Raw genomic sequence first — 20,050 nt, forward strand, 5'->3', positions numbered from 1 at the left:
CAGTCTGCTCTGATCAGCCAGTGTTTAAGAACCCTTTGTTTGTTGTGTGTCAGCTCAGTTTGTTAGTTTGAGGTTTTGTTTAACTTTGATATTTTGCCTTGAGTTAGTTTCTTCATTTGACCTCTTTTAAGGGCCCTGTAATTATTGTGTGGACTTTTGTTACTTTGGGGAAATAAAACCCATTTTTCTTGAAAATCACCACTGTGTCCTCATGCTTGTCCGGCTCGGTCCCTCACAACATGTTAGTCTTGGATATTAAACAGATTAATTGTCACTGTTGTACACATTGTTTATTTTGCACATGTGTTTACACCATCTTCTGTTAAAAACAAAACCTATTCATATAATTAAAACAAATAAAATAAAACAAAATCATTATCTGTATGTCAACTCTGTTTAAGAAGACTAGTTACTGTTAGAACACTGCAAAAACTTGTCATCTAAAAACAGGTTAAAAATGCTAGATATTAGTCTGAATCTCCTCAAATTAAGTGAAATAATCTGACAGTTCAGTGAGACAATTGATAGAATTATTCTTACTATTTATTTACTATGTTCATTGCATTTATCATATATTTACTACTAAGAAGTTTTAAGGTTTTAGATATTAAAGTGTATTTCATGTGGCTGATCTTTCTCTCATCTTTGCAGAAGGCCTGCAGAAAGCAGAGAACTATGTTGTGACTATAATAAGTGTTTTTATGAACTCTATTCAGCCATCTGGAGTGCTTACCCATAACTGAACTGTGTGAACTGCTTGGTATTATCTCCAAGGTCACAGTTGTTTTGCTCCCTACCCCTTAGCTGGACAATTATTTTACCACTCAGACTTGGACATCCTGGACTAAACAGGACTTTATTCATAGCAGGGAAACAGCAGACAGGTTAAAGAGAGTTTGGGGAAGATGAGACAATAGAACAGTTTTTTGTTTTTTTTTGCATTGTAGAAAAATCAACTAATTCAAACGTGAATAATATGAAAATAAAAAAAATCTAACTAAATTTTATTGACTAATTTCAGAAAGACTCAAGAGTAAAGAAGTAAAAGCTACCAGGACACTTTCTTTTCTAGACAGAATAATTTGTTTAATAGGATCAGGTTTGTTTTTGAGTGACAAGATGGCGGCCAGCTGCATGTATCGCAGCTGGCTGTTGTCAGGTTAAGTCAATGCCCCTCTTCGCCAACACGCAGCCACGTCGCTCTCTTCTTTGTCCTTGTTTTGCTGTGAGGCCAGAAGCGGGAGTGTTGGTGAAGCTGGAAGAGAGCAGCAGCTGCTGCAGGTGATGAAGTCTGGAAAGAAGTCCAGCAGCTGGAGGCACAGCGGAGAAACTGGAGGGAAGCAGGAGCTCAAAGAGCGGCAGGACGCAGCAGAGGAGACACCAATGATGGGGGATGTTTTCCAGCCCAGAGTTCTGCTGCACCCATCAGGTTTGGAGATTTCCTTCTTCTAAAGTGACCAGATTTCTGAAATCAAATCTGGGGACATTTCTTGCTCGTGGATAAAAATCAATACATCTCATCAAGATGAAATTAGGAAACGGGGACAGCAATGGTTTATTTTTACATATTTATTAATATTTAAACAACAAAAATCAAGTGTAAAAGCCAGGAATGTGCCTCTCCACACTTTTAGTATATCATAAGATGAATGAAATTAATAAATAGTGTTAATAGAAAACTAGAACTGTGTCTTTGGGTTGGGGCAAAGTGATGGGGGGTGGGAGTGGAGGGGTCAAGGGTGGTTTAGCAGGTCTTTTTAATTTTGTGTAGCCCAAAGAGCTCTGCCACCTCCTAAGGGGAGAGTGACATGAGGAAAAGAAAAAACAATAAATACAAACATTTAGACTGTGGCTCTCTGTGAAGACAGAGTTCCCCAACCTTTTAAAAAAGTGCAACAAATACTTATTCTGTTCACATCTACATACCTATAAGCAATAGATTTTTCTGCACCAAAAAGAAGTAGTGGTCAAGCCCACAGGTAAAGGATGATACATGTTTCTTACTGTCACCTGGCCACATCAGGGGCCTGTGCATCTCAAAGAAGATTCATTTCTTTCCATAATGGGCTATAAACACAGCTCCACTACTGCCTGAACTTCAGCAGCTCCTTTGTTTCCTGTCTTTCATTACTGGACAAGCTGATTAATCCAGGTGTGTCTGGCTGGTTACTGAGGTCAGACACACCTGGATTAATCAGTGTGACCAGAAATGAAAGACAGGAAACAAAGGAGCTGCTGAGCTTCAGGAAGAAGTGGAGCTGTGCATAGAGCCTGTTTGGGACAAGAAAATGGGTTTTGGTGATTTGAGGTGAAATAAAGGCAAAGACTTGGGGATCTCCTTGACAAAAATGCAAGTGTTTGTGTGTGTAGTGCAGCATGAGCATGTATAAACTTACATAAAGTGTGTATAACTACATTATGTGTATGGTAGTAGTTGATGTGTGAGTATATTGTTTGCTCCTATAAGGTGAGTTAACTCCGGTCAGTGAGTCAGCTAACATGAGATCATCTCTGGTTTCTTCAAGGCGTTCTGTGTCTGAAGAGCCATCAGCCCCGGTATCCAGAGGTCTGGATAAAATAAGAGGAGAAGAGAATGTATTATGTGCAGAACTGACATTTTTAAGACACAAGAAAAATATAAAACTAATCTGCCTCTTAGTTCTGCCACAGCTAGGGACATGCAGTGAAACTCATGTTCAGTGCAGAGACTCAGAAAGAGGTTATATCCTCAGACAATTAGGCTTCTTAACTCAAACCTGAGTCACTCTGTTTTACATAGAAAACTTCACACACTACATTACTCAATACGTTACTTTATCACTTAAATCATGTCAACGCTTTATCACTTGAACTTTAATAATACTCTAAGTAAAATTTTATCTCTTCTCATCAAGTGTTCTTTCCATCAATGTTCCCATTTTCCTCCACCCATTTAATCTCCTTGCTGACTTCCTATCCTCTTCCTCTCTCCTCTTGTATCAATCTTACATTATTCTAAAACAGACATTATATAATTAAAATCAGTTCCAAAAACATTAGAATGTACAACATGAAAACTTCCAATTATTGTTATTTTTATTATTATATCATCTGATTTAATACTATAAATCTAATTACCACAATATTAGGAGCTACAAGCAAAAACAACATAATAAATGGACATTAAACAGGTGGTTATCTCTTCCTCCATCGTTCTCAGATCATGTAGATCTTGTTTCATTCAGTTCTCCTGTTACTGACTCCTATTTTTTCATGAGGAACTTTTATATATCCAAACTGAGCAGTAGAAAAGCTAAACCTAAGCCTGGAAGTCTGTGCTCATAAATCCCAACCATAGATCAGCAAAACAATCTTGTAATAACTCTCTACTCCTAACTATCTGAAATATAAACTAAAGCTCATCAATCAGTTCTAAATCCTTTTTAAAAGTACCCTTGTTGATCCCTGGAGAACCAGCGTACCAGATTAGCGCCTTACAAAGAGTTTTCAATCATTCTGTTACATTTTATCCGAGTGTGTTTTACTCATGTCAGCAGCAACTCGTAGTCTTGTCTTACTTTTTATTGATAATTTTTAACCTGGACAAAAACCAAACATTTATCACAGGATCTGCCCGATCCAAATACTTACCATGACACAGGGCAGCTCCCCCTGTGACAACGAGTTTCCACTTCTTCTTCTTCTTCTGTTTTAAAATGGTGCGCTCTTCCTTCTTCTTTTTCTTCTTCTTCTTCTTCCTCTTCGTGTTTTAATAGCATCTGACATCCAAAATGATCACTACCGCCATCTAGTGGTGCGCGCAGCGCAACCAGCTACCGTAACACATTTTCCCCCGCGGTAAAATCGGGGACATTTACGGGGACAGCTTTAACCGGGGACAAGTGGTCCAAAACGGGGACAGTCCCCGGAAATTGGGGACGTCTGGTTACCCTACCTTCTTCGTGCTGTGTGGATGGAGCTAAAGTTTAGGGGCCGTTTTCAGCAGCTGATGGATTCCTCCTCTTCATCAGAACTCGTTGCAGGGTTTCCCCCAGAAAACTGGCTAAGCCTGCAGCTCTGCTTAGGAAGTGCTAATGCTAGCTTAGCATCTAGCATAGGAGGTGCTAATGCTAGCTTAGCATGTAGCTTAGGAGGTGCTAATGCTAGCTTAGCATGTAGCATAGGAGGTGCTAATGCTAGCTTAGCATGTAGCTTAGAAAAGCTAATGCTAGCTTAGCATGTAGCAACATTCAGCATCAAGTTATTTTTTTTTGTGCTTGGAAAAATTCCCCCGACAAACGCTTTTTGTCTTATCTTGTTTAGAAAGAGGGTTGCATGTTTTCTTCTGGCTGTTTTTTATGGAGGACCAATCCTGGCAAAATAGACCCCTTGCAACCACGTGACTCCGTTACCCAGAACCTCTTGCGTGGCGGCCATATTGGTTGGCACGCCATTTGACGAAATGACGAGTTCTCCAGGTATTTTTCTTCTTTAGATAACGTATCACAAGATCGTTTTAAGAGTAAGTTGATGGTTGATGGTATCAGATTGCCAGATCCACACAGCAAAAGCCTGAAGGGACGGAGCGAGCCTGTGAAATGCTGGCCAAGGGTTTCGTACCGCGACACAGCTGCTTTATAAACACGCAGGCCAGTACGGACAAGAGAGCACGAAAGCCCCTGAAACCACTGGACGGCTTCAATTATTTTATATCAGGAAAAAGGCTCCAGCAAACGCCCGCGACGCCATGAGGGATTAAGCGGGTCAGAAAATGGATGGATGGATGTTCAGACATGTTTGTGCAACAGCACAAAGCAGAGAGGAAGACCCGCCCGGTAGGTAAAAAAAAAACATCACTCACTACGGATTATTTTGGTGTTTTTGTCTTGTTAAAATGGGTGGAGGTGTCGGCGACATTGCAGCGTAAACACAGAAGTACTAGCGCCCGTGAACGGGCGGAGGGGAGGTGGCGATCGTTACACTGGCCGGAGAGCCGCCGCTGTCTGGAGCAGCAGGAAGCGGGTGCTGCTCCAGACAGCGGCGGCTACAGCAGCAACAGCGGCTTCTCCGGCCAGTGTAGCGATCGCTACAGCAGCCGCCGCAGCCGCCGCTGTCTGGAGCAGCACCCGCTTCCTGCTGCTTCAGATAGCGGCGGCTGTAGCGATCGCTACACGGGCCGGAGAAGGCCCGTCTAATCGCCACCTCCCCTCCGCCGCTATTTAAGTAGAACAATGACTAGAGCAGAATTAAGTTGTATTTACCGGAGATGAAGTGTAGACTGCAAATTCTGTTGTAGAATGATGGCTCCCCCAGTCCATTGGGAGGGTCTGCCTGCGCTCTTTTCACTGAAAATATCCATTTCTATCTTCGTCCTTCCTCCTTCGGTAAACGACAGAAACGTACATCCAACGATTTGGAATGCCTCTCTGTGCAACCGGGAGCACAACAAGTCGTAGGCATTGTTTAGATTCCAAAAATAAACTAACTAAAAGTACGCTCTAAATCACCCGTTTTGTCATGTTGTAGACGGGCTGTCAGGCTAGCGTGCCCACCAAGATGGAGGCGCGCACCCCCGATCACGTGACTGTGACGTCAGATGCAAGGGGTCTATTTAGAATAAATCCTCAAAAACATCAGTGACTCACTTAAATAAATACTGGGCCAAAAGTAGCTAATAATATAAAACTTTGTGTCATTAAATGCATCAAAACAATAACAACACATTTACTCAATAACTGTTTAATTAATCAGCTACGAGTATATATTAATATAACAAATATGTCCTTATAAATCAATGTTTAAATGTCATATTTTATCTCTTGTCTTTATTTAACTATCTAATTTAGTCATTATTAAATGTTTTAACAGAATATTTACAACAAATTTCCACACCAGAATGACACTAAAGTTACTGGTGATCATTTCTAGGGTGAAACTGTCAGTTCCTGAGGTTCAGTTTTCTCTTCACTGCTGATCAAATTTTTTCTTTAAACTGAATCTTTCCCATCGTTGTAACATTGTAAAGATCTAGTTGTTGATAAAGCATGTAATGTGTTTCAGTGTTGGCTGCAGATGTTAAAGAAGAGGCTCCTGAAGAACAGAGTCCTGAGGGGGAGCAGCAGGAGTCAGAGCTCCTCCACATAAAGGAGGAACAGGAGGAACCCGGGGCCCGTCAGGAAGGAGAGCAGCTCCTTGTGAAGGAGGAGACTGATAGCAGCTTTCCATTAACTGCTGCTCCTATCAACAGTAAGGATTGCTTTACTTTGTTTCTGTGTCCTGTGTTGCAGCTAAAGGCCAAAACTCTCTGGATTCATCAGACAAAATATATGAGCTAGAAGTTTTTCCTGTAACTGGTGGGTTGGCAGTTTGAACCCCCACACCGATCCTCTGTCGTTGTGTCCTTGAGCAAGACACTCCACCTGCTTTGGTTGCTGGTGGTAGTCAGAGGACCCGGTGGCGCCGGTTGCCTGGCAGCCTTGATTCTGTCAGTTTTTTACGTGTCCTGTCTGCTTGTGGAGCACCAAGAATTGCTGTCTTGATGCCAAGGAGAGGCCAACAGGTTTACTTTCACAAGTGGAGCATTACTGCTTTCACTATAGTGCTCTGTGTGATATGTTTGATAAAAACTTTATTAGGAGTTATTTTGGGCTTATTTCACATTCAATGAACACAAACTGAAAAGTGGAAGAGAAAGAAAGGAAGAGAAAAATTATTCAAATAATTTTTATTCATGTCAAAGATTTAAAAACAGCATAAAGAACATAATAGACAGGGAAATACAATCCCAACAGCACGTGCTGACAGATGAGATTCAGCTATCAGGTTCAACAAAGAGGTAAAAAGGAGGGGCTGGGTAAGATGTTACTTAGGGTGACCATATTTTCATTTGGGAAAACCAGGACACCTTGGAGCGTGGGGTGGGGGGTGGGGTGGGAGGGGAGAATCTCCGTTCCCATGCATAGAGATGTCTGTGGCATGCACTCACTTAACATAGGCCTACGTAATCCTACAATAACATGATATTTACAGTTGGTTTATTAAAAATGCTTTTCAGTAAAAGTCAACAGCAATAACTCCAATAACAAATGATAATTTTATTCAAAATTTATTTATTAAAAATTGCTTAACAATTTCTGTAATGAATGAATAGCACAATAAAGGCCTCCCATTTGTCTCGACCCGGTCTGAAAGCGGGGAAACTCTTTTATAAATCGTCGGTAAACATACATTTGCGCTTCGGCATGTTGTTGGCGTACTGACAGCCACGCTATCTATCTTCTGATTAAGAACAGGGCTGCCCGCACTGACGCGGCTCAGGGATTACGTCACACGCAGCGCTGTGCGCAGTGCCCTAGTGCCTGTCAATTTAATGGTCCAATAAAGGTAATTTAAAAAACAGGACATTTCCTCACTTTCTAAAAAAAACCCGGGACGCCCGGGACAGGACGTGAAATACGGACATGTCCCGGGAAATACGGACGTTTGGTCACCCTAATGTTACTCTTAAGAGAATTAAGTCCCAAAACATGAAATAAATGGCTGCCAGGTTACTCTAAGTCTATGAACAATCGCTGACAGTATGTTTCAAGCTTTAGATGGTTCATAATGCACCTTAAACTGCAGCTGGCCATGTCTGATGCAGATTGATGAGTGAATTCTTTCAACTGCAGCCTGCCAGACTTCATCCATGAAGGATTCCTCTAGTTCTTCATGTCATAGGTTTTTCAAACGGCCAACTGATGGAGTTGCCATATATGGTTGACACCAAGCCTTTACCCATTGTGTTCATGTCCAAATATTCAAACAAGTCATGTTTTTTAGGACAATGTTAAAGAGAAATTAGTCTTTATTGTTGTTATTACACATTGTTTTAAGTTAGTTATTGTTTAATAAATAACTTTCTGTCTGTCAGGTATTGTCTGGTGAATATCAGCCCAAACAACTGATATCAGGACAATAGTTGAAAGGAATGATTCGAGCACTGGCGTTCTTTTAACAGCAAACTCTGCACACATATAGAAAAAAGGAGTGACAACTTCTCTTTAAGATCAAGAATTTATTAACAGAAATAAATTTACATCCAGAGAACATTGCTGTCACTTATGCTTGCTCAGTATGAGGGATTGCTGCAAAGCCATGTACAATGCAGACGACTCTCCCTGTAGCTCTACGCTTCTCCAGGAGTGAATGCTGCTTGTCAAGACTTTGAAGCAATCAACTGGTTCCCTTATATAAGAAATTTTTGACCAATCTGTATAATATGATTGATTTTGACTTTGTAAAGTGCCTTGAGATGACATGTTTAATGAATTGGTGCTATATAAATAAAATTGAATTGAATTGAACATCAATATATAATGCTGTTTATCTGAATTAACTCTATATTTCATTCAACAAATCCTCTCTACTAGGCTAGAAAACCTATTTATCGATGGTGGAGTGAAGCGAAAGCAAACCAAATGTTTACAACGAACCGTAGTCTCTTGGTTGCACAAATGATATCCAGGAAGCTAATAGCATTATGCCAAGTGACATGCAGAGCTACTTTTAAAAGGCCTTAAGCTCTATTTTGGTCATAATGAGCAGACCAGACAACACAAACATTAATATCCAGACAATATATAAAACCCTTGTGGAAATAAAGTCTGTCATAACTTTAACACTCATACTACATCAGCATAGCACGGTTTCAAAATAGCTAGCAGGAGCTATCCTGTAAGCTCCCGAGCTTTTTACTAAGTCATACCTTAAAAAAGTAAAACCATTTGTATAATATTTATTTCTGTGCCAAACCTCTCCTGTTTTCTCTGGTGTTGGTGACTCAGCTTTCCTGCAACAGCTGAAAAAGTTTTACAAGCAGATGTTCTCCAGGGCAGTTGGCTATAAATTCCCATGTTGGTTTCCCAGAAAACAGACAGCTTAGCCTGGTTGGCACTGCAGATGTCTGTGGGAGTCCAAAGCCATTCAGAACCAGGTGGCTGTAGCTTGAAGATGTGGGGTATTGTCTAAACAATTGTTACTAATATCATAGTTTATATAACTGTGAAACAGCCAAACGTATATATGCCACTAAAAAAGGAAAAACTGTACTAAATAATTCACTTCCTGGATTGCATTGATGAAATCAAAGCATAGAAGTCACAGAATTGTTCACATTTTAATTACCTAAAAACTGAGCTATTGCCCTGTAATGTTTTAAAAGTTCTGGCTGACCTGGGATCTTTTTCAGATTATTTGACTCAGACGGACACAAACCTGAATGAGGGACTGGACAATAATTTTAAACTTGATCCACAGATTAAATCTGTAATCTAGTCCAGTTTCTGTCGTCTGAGACAACTGGCTGAAGTTAAACCTCTTCTTTCACAACACCATCTAGAGATTTTAATTATTGCTCATATTACGACCCATTGAGATTACTGTAATGGTCTTTATGAATGTCTTAGCCAGTCTTTAATCTACTTCAGCTATTTCAAAACACTGTTTCACATCATTTAACTGATGCAAAGAAATGAGAACTTATCACTTCTGTTTAGATATCTCTACATTGGCTTCCAGTTAATTTCCAAATTGGTTTTAAAGTTCTTTTATTTGTTTTTAAGTGTTCACATGGTAATGTCCTCAGTATCTGACCTGATTCAAACGTATGCTCCGTCACACTCATTGAGGCTGGCAGTGTAGTTACTGTCAGTTATCCCAAAAGCCTAAGAGCAAGTTGAGAGGTAAGCAATGTTTTCAGCTGCTACCCCCAAACTGTGGAATAAGCTGCTATAACAAATCAAACAAATGTTTTTAAATTGGCTCTTGAAACATTATTTCTTCTTGGCTTTTAGCTCAGTTTGAGAAGTTTATTTTAATTTATTTTATATTATCATTGTATCTATTTTGTATTAGTTGATATTGTTCTAACGTTTTATTAGAACAATAACCTCCCCGTCCTTAAAACCTAGTGACTCCTCTGGTAATGTTACAGACATAAACTGAATAAACAACCAGGCTAATTGTTTCAGCTGCCCTCTGTAGTTTTATTCTCACCATTCTCAGAAAAACAGTTTTTGATGTCTTGGGCCCCTGCTCTGCTAGTCTCCTAGCCTCCTTCTCTTCTCTGGTGTCTGGACTTTAGCTTTTTGGGGCCCTTCCACCCCTGCTGGAGGAGGAATGAACTGCGGTGTGGCCCAAACCATTTTTTAAGATGGGACAAGGAACCCAGCACCTGTAGTAATTTATGAGAGTGCACTTTTGTATGTAAAGTTTATCCAAAAGAAAAATGCTTAATAGTGGTTGTGAAGAGCCAAAGATCGGTCCCCCCAGAGCACCGAGGCAGGCACCGGGGGACCCAGAACCCCAGACGCCCAAAGGGACCCCCAGAGCACTTAGCCGAGACTTGAGATGTTCTTGGGAGAGGGAACAGTTCAGACCCGAACCTGACAAATAAACAAAAAGTACACACACACAGTCTCATTCACACCTTCCCACCCTAGTGCCCCCACTCGCAACGCACAGACTTTAAAAAAAAAAAAAAAAAAAAAAAGGACGACATCGTACACACAATAATACCAGGCCCCGGCACCGGCAGGCCCGGGCACCGGCACCCCAAAGAGGTACCAGGCCCCCAGACCCAGTAGGTAATCCCAGAAATTGATTCACTTCCATACAGAAAGTCCATATTTTTTAATTTCAGCTACCACATTATGCATGCCAGATTAAATAATAATACATACAATTCAGCAATGGTATCAGGGTGTTACTTTATTGCATCTGTTATACTATATCCGATGGTTGTGCTGTTCTTTTTGTGTCTCTCTTTGCAGGTGATGAAGCAGACTGAAGACGTTTTATCATTCTCTCCCTTTTATCTCCTCTTTCTTTCACCTTTTCACCTTTTTTCTTGTTCTTCCTTCGCTCTCATACTTTCCCCTTGTAGTGTCCATATAATTTGAGATATTCCCCGCTTGAATTATAATAAAACTATTCACATGCATAAATCAAGCGGAGGACTATGGCAAAAGCCGTACTGCTCCACTTGTGAAAGTAAAACCTGTTGAGCTCTTTTTGACATTAAGACAACAATTCTTATTGCCACATTGCTAGACAGGACACTGGGGAAAAAAATAAGATGTGACAAGGACAGTTGCCATGATTGTCTAGGTGGATTATACCATCAATATACTTGGCTTTTAAGTAGCTTGTGGTTTTTGTTTGGGTGGTGTTTTGTGTTTTATCGTCCACTAATCGTTATCGAGGAGATCTGCTCATTGTATCGCTTTATTGATTGTAGGACGTATCGCCGAGTTTTCTTTTGGTTTATTTAGTTTTTTACTTGTCTGCATGTTCTGTAAATGAAATGGTGTAAACTAAATCAATCAAATAAATCATCCAACAATCTATTTTATGTGGCAGGTTGTGAAGCAAAAGAACATGGAAAATTCAAAGGGGTGTGAAAACTTTTTCAAGGAACTGTAAACAAACAAGACATAAGAAACAATTATACAAAATAAACACTAAGAATAAGTAGTAGTTAAATAAATTAATTAAATCTAACTAAATTACCTAAATATATATTTATTAAAAAATATTTATATATAAGATCAAAATACTGTCTAATGTGCATAATGTGTTTCAATGTTTCCTGCAGATGTTCAGCAGAAGCTGATTGTTAAAGAAGCTTCTTTAGACCACAGACCTACTGCTGACCTGCATGACCCAAAGCCCCCCCACATCAAGGAGGAACAGGAGGGAGTCTACATCAGTCTGCCAGGAGAGCAGCTCAATGGGAAGGAGGTGATTAATGCCATCAGGTTTCCAGTCGCTGCTCCTCCCATAAAGAGTTTGGATGATGAACAGTCTCTGCTGCTCTCACAGCTTTATCCAGACCAGATTAAAGGCAGAGAGCTTCCAGAAGAGAATGATGGAAAAGAATCCATCAGGATACAAGATGATGGAGATGCTTCCACTTCTTTAGAGGCTGAAGACACTGAGGAGGATGAAGAGGGCAGTGTTGTAGAACACCCTCTCTCTGAGCTGAAACACTTGCCAGACTCTGGATATAAGAAATGTTCTACAAAGAAGAAACATGTGGACTCACTAAGGAAAGTCCAGAAAGGAGTGAAGCTTAGCTGCAAAGACTTTGGTAAAATAGTTCTTAAAAAATCAGCTATAAACATACACAAGATAATACACACAGGAGAGAAGCCTTTCTGCTGTGATCAATGTGGACAAAGATTTATGCAAAAATCATATTTAAACACACACATGAGAATCCACACAGGAGAGAAGCCTTTCTGTTGTGATCTATGTGGACAAAGATTTAGCCTTAAACAACATTTAAACAGACACATGAGAATCCACACAAGAGAGAAGCCTTTCTGCTGTGATCTATGTGGACAAAGATTTATGCAAAAATCTAATTTAAACACACACATGAGAATCCACACAGGAGAGAAGCCGTTCTGTTGTGATCTGTGTGGACAAAGATATGTGGAAAAATCACATTTAAACACACACATGAGAATCCACACAGGAGAGAAGCCTTTTTGTTGTGATCTATGTGGAAAAAGATTTAGCCAAAAATCCACTTTAAACACACACATGATAATCCACACAGGAGAGAAGCCGTTCTGTTGTGATGTATGTGGACAAAGATTTATGCAAAAATCTAATTTAAACACACACACGAGAATCCATACAGGGCAGAAGCCTTTCTGCTGTGATTTATGTGGACAAAGATTTAGCCAAAAATGCCCTTTAAACAGACACATGAAAATCCACACAGGAGAGAAGCCGTTCTGTTGTGATCTATGTGGACAAAGATTTAGCCGAAAATCACATTTAAACACACACATGAGAATCCACACAGGACAGAAGCCTTTCTGCTGTGATCTATGTGGACAAAGATTTATGCAAAAATCTAATTTAAACAAACACATGAGAATCCATACAGGAGAGAAGCCTTTCTGCTGTGATCTATGTGGACAAAGATTTAGCCAAAAATCACCTTTAAACAGACACATGAAAATCCACACAGGAGAGAAGCCGTTCTGTTGTGATCTGTGTGGACAAAGATATGTGGAAAAATCAACTTTAAATAAACACATGAGAATCCATACAGGAGAGAAGCCTTTCTGTTGTGACCTATGTGGACAAAGTTTTAGCCGAAAATCAAATTTAAACAGACATATGAGAATCCACACAGGACAGAAGCCTTTCTGCTGTGATCTATGTGGACAAAGATTTATACAAAAATCTAATTTAAACACACACATGAGAATCCATACAGGGCAGAAGCCTTTCTGTTGTGATCTATGTGGACAAAGATTTAGCCAAAAATCAACTTTAAACAGACACATGAAAATCCACACATGAGGGAAAATGACTCTGCTATGACTATTTACTCAAACTGCACACTTGTTATTGATTTGGGATGTTTGTTGTCATTAAAGGCAACAGATTTCACTTGCTAGTTTCAGCGTTTCTCTAGCTGCTCTGTTTTAAAACATTTAAAAATAATAATTTGTGTTTAATTTTTCAGACAAGCTGTGACACAGTCTACAGAAAACTTCAGAATTTAAGTTGTAGAAACATGAATTTTTATCCTTGACAGGGGAGTGACACGCAGAGATGTAACGATGCAGTCAAGCCCCGATTCCATTTTAAGTTCCCGATTTAAATTCGTTTTTTTTTTACCTTTTTTAATAAAATGAATATCTCATATTGTCAAAATGTTTCTTTGTTTTAACATCTGAGTTTTTATCCTTGTTTATAACTGTAATTTTTCACTAAGAGAGCTGAAATTACTAAAAGAGATTCATGAAAATTAACTAGAATTTCTTTTTACCTTTTTCACACTTATTTCATTGTTTATCAAATCCTTTTATGATCTAAAGTTATTTTTATAACTTCAGCATGTGTGTCTTCATATCAACTTAAACCTGTTCTAGAAATAGAACTTTCTATAACTCTCTGTAACCGAAAATTAAAACAAAACTTATACTCAGCAGCACCAATGTTCCCCCTAATTCTTCATGTAATAATAGTATAGTAATATCATCTTTATTGTCATTGAAACATACATTGAAACATACATTACAACAAAATTTCTTCTCTGCTTTTAACCCATCTCCTTGGGGAGCAGTGAGCTGCCATGTGCGGCGCCCGGGGAGCAATCTGGGGTTAAGGGTCTTGCATCCTTCTCTGAGTGCAAGCGCGATGCTCTAACCACTCAGCCACGACCCCCATTGTTTCTGAGCAAACATACAAACTCCCTGAGTATTCACTTGATCTCTGTTAGCAACATCACATGTTCACACTGAGGCGACATTACTCTCCAAAACCTGAGATTATAACAAGTTACAAGTTACATAGTTTACTAAAATAATCAAATTACAGCAATAATCTTTTTTACATTACTTAGTGATTACTGATTTAGCATGATTACATGAAAAGAGAAGAATCTTGGATTTTTTTTTAGAGCTGTGCTTTTGTTTTATTTCAGAGTAATGGTCCTTCTAATGAAGAACTCAGACATGTATATCTGTATGCTGGAGGAAAAATACTCCTCAGGAATCTCTGCTTGGAGAGGCTGATCAGGTCACAATTAAATGTCTAATCATTTCTGGATTAATATATTTTCCAACGTTACCGCTTTCTGCCACTTTAAGTTATTTCTATATTGTCAGCCGCACAGCGATTTTCTAAAACTAGCGGACGCTCTCAGTTCTGAAAAAAATCATTGTGTTGCTGATCATTTTTATGCGTAGTCAGTGGGCCAGAATCTGTAGGACGCTTCCTCAAGAAGTTTCGTATGAACTGTCAGGGGGCAACTTTCTTCCACCGGAAAAAGTTGCTACACATAGCAGTGATCTCAAAACACCAATGTTCCCATGTTTTCACTTGCACATTAATAAGTTAAAGCCGATAAAAAAATCTAAACTGTGGCGCTCTAGTCCAATAGGTCACGTGATTCGGTTTTTGCTGCTCAGCCAATCAGATCGCTGTATTGTCAGCTGAGTGAGTTCACCAGTTCATCATGGCTGCACCTGTAAGATGTTTGTATGCATTTGTTTCCAGACAAAGAAAGCCCAATAATAGCATTTTATGGCGCCAGTTGGCAGAGATCTTGATGGCAAGAAAAAAGAAATAGCCCAGACCATCCATCATCCATTTTCTAACACGCTTATCCCCGCTGGGTTCGCGAGGTGCTGGTGCTGTCAATGGGCGAGACGCGTTGTATAAACTCGTTGTGCAAAACGAGTTATCCCCTCCAGAATTTGTAGAATTTTGTATTGTATTTTTGAAATCAATAAAACTTTTAACCTCCAGCTTTGTGAAGTCTAAATATTTTAAACATCACATTCTAATAAAATGAAATTGATTTTTTAAACTCCTAATACATTGTTCTATTTTTAAAAGCGACATATCTCGTTTTCTTAATATGGTATATATATGGTTAGTGGTTGAATTCAAATCTTGTTAAATCTGATAATTTTGGCTGTACCTTTATTCAGTGTTCATTTGATCACACGTGAAATCCGCTTTATATGATCTATTCATGCGGGTCAAAAAGAAAAAGACGAACCAGTAAACAGCTGTAATGAACTCAGGAAGGTGGATTTTTGGTTTAAGCAGACAGACATGCGACAATCTAATAACATGAAGCTAATATTTTTGTGACACATGTGAAAATGACCACAGAGCCGTTTACTTTCCCAGAACGTGTTATATTGAGTGATCAATTGAGTTTTAACCGACATAGCAATCCCCTACAATAGCACTAACAAGTGTTACATTTTCAGTTTTTTCACAGTAACTGAACGATAATGTAACAACACCATTGCTATATTTCGTTAAGAAAAGTAAAACATCTTCATTTCCAAGCCTAATAGGTTGGAGATGAGGCGGAGTTGACTGGATTCATTCTTCCAGCTGAATGCGCTCCCGACGCAGGGGATACAGATTCTGCCAGGGATAAGTCGTTTGGCACAACGACACCTGTGGAGCAGGTCTTGGTGATATCACAGTAAATTGGGCAAAAGTGTGGACTATTTCTGCCCTGCGATGGACTGCCGACCTGTCCAGTTTATACCCCGCGTCTCGACCATTGACAGCACCAACACCTCGTGAACCCAGCGGGGATAAGAGTGTTAGAAAATGAATGGATGGATGGATGGATGGTCTGGGCTATTTCTTTTTTGTTGTCATCAAGATCTCAGCCAGCTGGCACCAGAAAATGCTATTATTGGGCTTTCTTTGTCTAGAAACAAATGCATACAAACATCTTACGGGCGCAGCCATGATGACGTAGTGAACTCGCTCAGCTGACAATACAGCGATCTGATTGGCTGAGCAGCAAAAATCGAATCACGTGACCTCTTGGACCGGAGGCTACAGTTTAGATTTTTTTATCGGCTTTAACTTATTAATGTGCAAGTGAAAACGTGGGAACATTGGTGTTTTGAGATCACTGCTATGTGTAGCAACTTATCCCGGTGGAAGAAAGTTGCCCCCTGACAGTTCATACGAAAAGTCACCGTACAGATTCTGGCCCACGGCCTAACGGCAGCTATTTAATAACGTAGGAGACGCAGAAAATATTTCAGAGGCAACTGTATGTTGCTGTCAGGAATGTCACTGACCAACAGGATCAATAAAAACCAGACAGAATCAAAGCAATTTATTCTGTATCACACTTTGACACTTGCAGCTCTAATTTCCATTCATGTATTTTAATTTCTATTAATATATTTTCCCCCCAACACCATTAGGGCTACAGCACATTTCTTCACTTAAATAACCCCACCTTTACTTCAGCTGAAAATATAAATATAGCCTATATTATTAAGTATATAAACCCCTACAAGAAAATTTGTGTCAACACACTTTTAGGAAAGATGGTTGAACAATGCTGGCAAAAAAGATTAAAATATCAGTTATTTGCAATTGTTGAATATAGCCAATAGTGTACCGCGAGCGAGCTATTTTTAGAACGTGACGTCATATCACGTGGTACGAAGCAGGGAAAACATGCGTTTTCCTCCACTCTTTCGCTGTACGTTACCCTTGGTTTTACTCAGTAAAACTACCGCTTTTTCCAAGTCTAAGACGTCTCCTAACCATGGTTTTTAAACATTGTTGTTATGGAACGTGCAACAGCGACTCGAGGTACGCTGATAGGCCGCATATGAAGGATGGTAAAGATAAGATAAGCTTTAAGATAAGATGAGCTTTATTGATCTCACAGTGGACAAGTGAATTTCTCCACTGTGAGATCAATAAAGCTTATCTTATCTTAAAGCCGCAAGCGGCGTTGATATGAAGGATGTTAAAGCCGCAAGCAGCGTCGATCGGCCCTCGCAGCCAAGCGCAGCTCCGGCCTATTGGCCATCGCTGCGGTGGCGGGTGGCCGGCGGGGTTTGCGCGGCTCCGCGGCTCCGGCCAGCCCAAAATGTCACGCATTTTCCTCGCCCGTCCACCGGGCGATTCCCACAAACGCGTCCCCCATGACTCACAAAAAATCTGGTGCTGATAATGCATTTGGCCACCGGACCGGACTAAATTGTTCGGCGGGCCGGACAATTTATTCCTGGATGGTGACTACAAACAGAAAGAAAAACGGCTGCTGACGCCATGAACGCCGAGCAGGAGGAAAAACACCACTCACCGTTCTATCAACTCGGCCCGTTTTCCAGTCTTTCTAAGCCCTCGACACTCAAGCCATCGTTTGAGCTGAACGTTGGTATGTTGTTCCACAGTTCTACCAGTAAAATGGAAGATGATCCATCTGGACCTAAACTCTTACCCCTCGATCCAACAACAGTGTCCTTCACCACCGGCACCGGCCCATGACCCTGAGCTACAGCAACAGAAAACTGCACCAGTCACAATCTTATGACTTGCAGCTCAAGATGGTGAGGCTGTCACTGCCCTCCATGACGTGCAGAAGAAGAAATTTTCCCACCAGAATGGAAAGCAGGGCTTTGAAAGCTGTTGTACAGGGTCCTGCTGAGCTGATTGAGGACTTTCTTAATTGCATAGAAGAAGCCTTCAACAAACTCAGACCTCAGATGCCTTGATGACTTGGATGATGAAGCAGGCCCCCTGCATCTCCTGTGCAGTTCCATCATGGCCAGACTGAGACCAGATGTGAAAACCCAGCAGATAGCCGCCCCATAGCAGCGTGGAGCCACAGAGATTAGCTTCTTATGGTGGTCTCCCAGCAGCAGGCGGCTAAAAACCCAAAACTCAGAAAATTAGAACGCTGTGAAAAAGTTCATGATTTGAAACTCATGGTGTCGCTCCCTAATCAGCCAATTAACTCAAAACATCTGCAAAGGTTCCCTGAGCCTTTAAATGCTTTCTCATTCTGGGTCAGTAGGTGAAAACTGCTGACTGGACAGATTTCCAGAAGACAGTCACTGACACCCTTCTAAAAGAAGGAAACCCCCAGCAGGTCATTGCTAAAGCTGTTTTTCTGAGTTCTGGATCCAGGCATATTAACAGAAAATTGAGAGGAAAGAAGAAGTGTTGTAGGAAAAGGTGCACCAACCACAGCCTGAAGAGGATTGTCAAGAAAAATCCATTAAAGAACTTGAACTGGACTGAGACTGGAGTCAGTGCATCATCAGCTAAGACACACAGACGAATCCTAGACAGAGGCTGCAGGCGTCTTACTTAGGAGAAAAGGAACTCAATTGTCCAAAGTCCTGTTTATAGATAAAAGTAAATTCTGCATTTAGTTTAGAAATCAAGGTCCCAGAGTCTGGAGGAAGAGAGGAGCAACAGTCGGCGGTGGTTTGGGGGGTCATTTTTAATCTGCTGGTCCTGGTCCTGTCATAGTTTGGGTTTTGTTTTGAACTTCCCTTTATTTAACCTGCTCATCAGCCATTAATCTCATTGTCCTTAAAGGTGTGTTTTTTATGACGTTCATTTGGCTAACTGAGTCACTGGAAATTCTGCTTTCAAGTTTTTAAGTGTGTCAAACAGTTCTTCTGGACCTTTGTCTTCAGGGTTGTCAACGTGAAAGTTGAAGTCTCCCACAATAAACAGTAGTAATTAACACATATCAAGAACAAAATACACTATCACAATTATACTGGTGACACACAATTGTATATCAGTTTTACACTCCAGTAAAATAACTTTTTGATTCCAACAAACAAATGAATACCTGTATGTGTCAAGATTTTCTCCAGCTAAACAAAGACAAGCTGATTTTCTTCATTTTTGGTCAAAAGAGCATAGATTATAGGTCAGTGTCCATCTTCACCCCATTGGTTTAAAGAGAAATGTTGAAGTGATCATTGAACCTGACCTGAACCAATCACAAACTGATAATTAAAGGTATAGTGGATGATCTACTTTGGCTTCAAATTCTCCCTTCAACGAATAGGCAGAGAAAAGCAGAGCCGGCCGGAGGCACAAGTGAACTAAGCGGCTGCTTTGGGCACCCAATCATTTATTTTTTTTATTTTTTAACAATTAAATAACTTAACAGAGTGCTTTAAATGATTGAATGAATGATGATGAAATAATTAATTTAACATGTTTTCTGACAGTTTGTATTTAGAAGTTTTAATAAGAGTGAAGTACTTTAAGCATTGTTTATTTATTTTGTATTAATACATAACCGCACTGTATTCGTTTATAATATTCGCTATAACAAGATAGTGTGACATTTGTTTCAATAATCTTCTAGCATAGGTGATTCTGCATGGGGGGGGGGGGGTCAAATTTTGCTTAGGGCCCCCAAGAGGCTCGGGCCGGCACTGGAGAGAAGCAAAGGTGGAGGCTTAATAATGTACATTCACAACAGCTGGTGCACAGCTGCTAAAGCTCCCAGAAGCCTTTGCTCCCCCAATCTGGAATACCTAGACGTTAAGGGCAGATAGAAATGAAAAGGAAAACAGTTGGAGCTCCAGAGCGGTTCGTCCTGAAACAGAGAAGCCTGTCCTTGCCTTGGTGTGACTGACCGTAGCCACCGCTCAGAGTTGGTCCTGCTGGAAAAGCAGCACTAATTCTGTTAGACAATCAGCATGTAGAGTGGATCCCCCACACTGGTCCATTAGAGAGAGCCAGA

This window comes from Fundulus heteroclitus, unplaced genomic scaffold (genome assembly GCF_011125445.2).
Source record: "Fundulus heteroclitus isolate FHET01 unplaced genomic scaffold, MU-UCD_Fhet_4.1 scaffold_606, whole genome shotgun sequence".
Taxonomy (NCBI): domain Eukaryota; kingdom Metazoa; phylum Chordata; class Actinopteri; order Cyprinodontiformes; family Fundulidae; genus Fundulus; species Fundulus heteroclitus.